Below are 5,582 nucleotides of genomic sequence, written 5' to 3'. Positions count from 1 at the left end.
AATTGTGGTTGTTGTTGCCTCTGTTGCAGTTGTTGGTTCATTTGTGGTTGAAGTTGTTGGTTCCATTGTAGTTGTTGTTGTTTCCATTGTGGTTGTTGTTGGTTCAATTGTTGGTTCCATTGTGGTTGTTGTTGGTTCAATTGTGGTTGTTGCTGTTCCCTCAAATGTTGTGGATGTTGGCTCATTTGCAGTTAATGTTGTTGGTGCATTTGTGGTTAATGTTGTTGCCTCAATTGTTCTTGAAGTTGTTGTTTCATTTGCAGTTGATGTTGTTGCCTCAATTGTAGTAGTTGTTGTTTCATTTGTTGTTGAGGTAGTTGTAATTAAATGTGTTGCTTTAAAGTAGAATTTTTAGACATTCTAACTTTTTAGAGATTTATATTTTTCAATGCAAATATTTTTCAGTGAATTGATATTTTTCAATGCAAAAATCCAAATATTTTTGTGGTTCAACTCACCAAGAATCATCATGACCACAGTAGTTGTTGTTTCCCACATTTTTAGTAGTTTGATTATCTGTCAATAAAATGAGAAATTATACAATGAAACAAGTGTGCATTGCCATTTTAGTGGATGTTAAAATGCATGAAACACGGTGTGTCCAGCACTGGATTTGTTTCCAAAACAGCTCATTAAAAAAGAAAGGTGAGCAGAGCACTACTTACACAGTTTACCCTCTTGAGCCATGCCACTAGCTATATTAAATGCATTTACATGGTCGGTGATGGACCACGGTAAACTGTGTGAATATCACCACAATCATTCATTAAAATAACTGACTGATATACCCATTAAAAGAGTCCATCATACACTTTCATCACGCCTGTAATCTGAACCTAAATCTTTTAAGTTTTACATCAGTTCCCTTTATATAGTTTGAAGTTAGATCAATGCCTACATATGTACGATAATGATTCCACAAGCATAAGTATTAATAATAATACATGAGTAATAAGAATTTGTTAAGCTATTTCACTATTTTACTTTTGGTCTATAGCATACCCATTTTAACCACTACACTGTAAAACTGAGTACTGAATGATTTGTGTTCAAGAGATGATTAATTATAGTTAATCTTTCATAATGCTGCACTAAACGTAAACGTTTTCTCAATAGAAGATGGCCTTTCTATGATTAGATGATTAGTTATATAGGTTACTTTGGCAATAAATATTTTAATAAACATGAAGAAAACTAGATGAACTGCATAGCGGTACAAAATATGACTGCCACTCAGTCCTGCACATTCTCTCTCCAAAACTAAATTACGCTTGTCAATTTGTCTCCATCTCTTCACTATACCACAAATGACTGGTTAGGGAATGGCTTAAGATGGCACCTTGAGAGACCAACATACAACAAACCTTTGGTCATCCTAGGCCCTACGGCTCTAGAGATATTCACAAAAACTGTCTGCCCTACCCTTTGGGTGGTCTGGGGCTTCTGGTGGGCTACGGATCAAAATGAAAATCAATGGTTCTGTGTCATCCTTGTGAGGCTACATGCCCACCAATTTCTGTACTGCCCAGTCTTTCAGTGTCCTGGGAATTGTTGACAGAAAATTATGAACGAATAAAATCTGGAAGAAAAAAAAACACTTCGCTAGCGTGGCAGTCATAATAATGTGCTCTTAAATGTCATACTGCAACCGTAACCCTAATGAACCACTGTTAAGTAACTATAGACTACAGCGTCTTGAGAATGATGGATTGAAATGTGGTGTGAGTTGAGTATATAAGCACACCACACATCTCAAATTTTCATTACATAGAGTAGACTTTACTAAAAGTGGTATGAACAGGTCATTACCATAACTAATTAATTTGTAGTTGTTGGCTCAATTACTGAAATAAAAAATATAAAGATGCTTGAGGGACATGGATTGAAATGAAAAAATCATGGAGATTTTCCACTTGACACTAACAAGCTACTTTTCCTAAAATGTTTGCGAAAACCTTGTAGACATCATAAAACACAGTCCAATGTGTACTGATAATATCTTGTTCTATTTTGTTGACAATTTTGCAATAAGGAGACTACATGCAAAATATTGTAAAAATGTATGCTAAATTTATGCATTTCTGCAGGCTGACTAACCCAAATTACAGAACTGCAGCTTGGACAGGTAGTCGGAGTGATGTATGAGTTTATTGGTCCTTTGTGACCATATTCCATCAAAATTAATTTGAAGATGGTACCGTAATTAGTTGCTTACTTAGAAAAAGTAAGTATAGTAAGTAGTAAGTGTTTACTGGAAATCTACACAGATTCAAACACATTCTGTCAGGCCTATTCAATTCAATTTAAAAGAGTTGTAAGTAAAACTGTAAATCAAGAAAGCCTCACTGACCTGATCCTACTAAGTGGTTAGGTGACACCAAAGATGCACTGTGAGTTAATTTCCTGAAAGCGGTTAATCCTTGGGAAGCTCTATTCGTTGAGTAGTCCCGGAGTCCAGTCTCCTGGAGCACCTGAAATGTCTCAAATGATTCTCTGTTCAAATTAGATATTTATATAGGTGTGGTTCTGACCCTTAACATCAGCAGTCATTTTAATTTGCATTGGAATCCAGTCGTCAACACATATCAGGATCCCCCTCCCTGATGCACAAACTAGCAAAGACATACGCCTAAAAATATACACCCACACCCACCAACACACAGCTACCTAGATAGATCATTCAACACACCCTAGGACATGTCACATACCATAATGACACTTTGGCAGTTGTGCTCTTTGAAACATCATCAATGCATTCCATTGACAAAGTCATCAAACTCAGTAAGTGACATTCATGAAACAAAGGAGAGGCCATATTTAGGAGGCAAAACATGTAATTATGTGAAGCAACTTGCATTCTTAAGTAAATGGCTTACCTTTTGTCCCCCTCCTCCAACGTAAGGGATTCTCTGAAATTTACACTCCTGCAATTCCAAATGTTCTAGTGGTGTCTTTTCAGGCGCATCAGTGTTCTTATTCTTTCTTGGCGGCTGTCTCATGTCTTTTGTCTCCTTTGCAGTATACTCTTCATTCCTTTTTAATTCATTTGTTTGTGAAAAAAGATTTATTTTTTTTTTTAAATAAATCAAACTGCTCTTACCACTTAATTAATGTATTAACTTAGTTTTAAGGCTGGTTTTAAGCCTACCAAATTATTTTTAGATGACATGATTCATTAGGATTCTCTTAACTATACATTGCTGTATATTTGTATTTGTAGTTGCTTTCTCTGTCTCCCCTCTTAGTTGTCATCTCTTTAAAGGACAATTCTGGGGCAAACTGAACCTAGGGGTTAATAACACATGTGTACCGAGTTTGACCGTTGCTGGGATTTATTTTCATGCTAGGCGAATGTGACCAGTTTTATTGCAAACCGCTAATTAGCGCTTAACGCTAGCCTTTGGGGCACACGTACAGTAAAAAGAAATCAATTCAATTTATTTTGCTTATAGAGCGCCAAAACATTACACATGTATCATGGCGCTTTACAGAATGTAGGCAATCAGAGAAAAAAGAAAAAGGAAGAAAAGAAAAGAAAGAAAGAAAGAAGGCCCATGGGTAACAGGGGTGAGGAAAAACTCCCTAAAATTAGAGATACATATAGGAAGAAACCTCGAGCAGATCCATGACTCAAGGGCCTGACCCATCTGCCTACACAGTAAAATTGACAGTGTTATTAAGTGTTAATTTTTCAGAGACATATTTTTCAGTGTTCATTAGTGTTAATTAGTGTAACTATGGGAGTTGTTTGAACAAACATGTACACCCACGGTGTAATTAAAACTCACAACCTAGTGTTTTAAGTGGGTGTGAATGTACGAACTCTGGGGTGGAGTCATTTACACTTCCGGTCCTTCAGTTGAGATTTTTGAAAAGAAGATGGACGCCATTGAAGTACAGCGTGGGATAGTAAAAGGTAAATTCATGTGTTCCCTCTACTTCTGTAAGCTAGCATGAAAACTACGACAAATACACAATTAAGTAATGTCACATCACAGGTATATGTTTTCATACCAACTTGTTTTTACCTACTATGAAATATTGGTGACGTTAGCTTGGTCGCTAGCTAGTAGCAAGGTCGCTATGATAGCTAGTGCTAGCTCAGAAAATTATTGGTAAAACATCCAGCAGGCTAACATAACTTCGGTGGGTTATAACCTTATCAAATTGAAATGGTTAACTTTATGTTAATTTGTAATACTTAAACTGTAAACTGACATTAATATAATATTGGAGTCGACAACGTCTTAAAGTCCTTTCTGAAATTCGAAAAGGCGGTTGGAATTTGAATACCCACTGTGGGAATAGCTCTAACATGCTAACGTAGCCTAGCTGATTAACATTAGTTACAGCCAGAACTCCACTGTTCATAGCGATCTAACGTTAGTGTGCTGCCAAATGCTCACCTGGCACAAATGAATCTGTTGACTGACTAATTATAACAGTCTGTCGACTCATTGACGTTTGGTTGAACTGAACACTATTGCTTGGTTATTAAAAATTGCTGCTAGCTAACATTAGCTGAGACCACGAGGGCATTCGTTTAACTGTTAGGCATTTGTAGCAAACAGAGGTGTAAGGTAACCGTTAGCCTGGTTGGTTCGGTGCAGTCTCCATTCTCTGTATGGCACTGGTATTAGTTTCTGTTGGAGTCTGTTGGCTTTATTTGGGTTAGATCAATTTCTTTGTTTCCTAACTTATAAAGGGTGCAGGTAAGCCAAAGAGTATAGAAGTTAGCTAGCTGATACTAATTTTAGATATTTGTAGAAATTGTGGTTCAATACTAGCTTGCAAGCAGGTGCATAAGGATATTCAGCCCATCAGGCATAACGTTACAGCTGAGCAGAGTAATAAATGTTAATTCTCTGAAATTATATGCAGTTTTTTTATGGATATGGTAAAATGTAGACAAGTTTACTGCCTAATGAAATTATTTAAGTTATTACCAGTCGTGTTGCTTAAAAAGTAGGGATTATATGAACATATTTTAAGATAAAATAATGTCAGAATAAAGTTTAGAAGTCCTTTGCTGGTTAGGTGATATACTGCTGATAGTCAAATCATTGTTGTTCTTGTATTGATGTAATAATTTTCTTTGTTTTAACAGGGTCAGCAAAATGCTCATCAATGTCCAGTACCGTGGAGAAAAAAGTACCTCAAACTGCAGCCTGGTTTTTCTTTTCAAAGTTTAATTCGAGAAGGTGAGGTTTTATGTGAGTTTAGCCAAAGGCCTTTTAGGCAAGTCCCTCCACTCGGCGGCCATATTGCAACACTTGTTTTTTTTTTTTCTAGCTTGTTTTAGACTATGAATCAGCCTGACCTTAGGCATGTTTCTTAATGATTTCACACGCACACTTTGTATCCTGGCTGGAGTTAATGCAGATCCTTATGATCCTTTTTAAGAAATACATTTGAAATCAATCAAGGTTCAAAATCCCTGTGCACAGCCCTTTTCCAGGTGCTGATGGTGTGCAGTATAACTATTAAAAAGTCAAAAACTAGTATAAATCGCACACTGGAGGGTATATTTTGTTGACTTTATTTGGCGTGAAGGCTTTAGGTTCACGTTCAAACCTGATGAA

General features: G+C 36.5%; 1 long non-coding RNA gene across 1 annotated transcript; it reads right to left on the bottom strand.

Moving 5' to 3' along the window:
• Positions 1–276: 276 nt before the first annotated feature.
• LOC125289726 lies at positions 277–2,420 on the bottom strand. Its single transcript, XR_007192685.1, has 3 exons — positions 2,351–2,420; positions 459–516; positions 277–335 (listed from the first exon to the last, which is right to left on the bottom strand). It is a non-coding gene; the product is annotated as an uncharacterized LOC125289726 (long non-coding RNA).
• Positions 2,421–5,582: the final 3,162 nt, after the last annotated feature.

This window comes from Alosa alosa, chromosome 24, assembly GCF_017589495.1.
Source record: "Alosa alosa isolate M-15738 ecotype Scorff River chromosome 24, AALO_Geno_1.1, whole genome shotgun sequence".
Lineage (NCBI taxonomy): Eukaryota > Metazoa > Chordata > Actinopteri > Clupeiformes > Clupeidae > Alosa > Alosa alosa.
The sequence above is the reverse complement of the archived record's forward strand: the minus strand, read 5'-3'. Positions and strand labels throughout refer to the sequence as shown.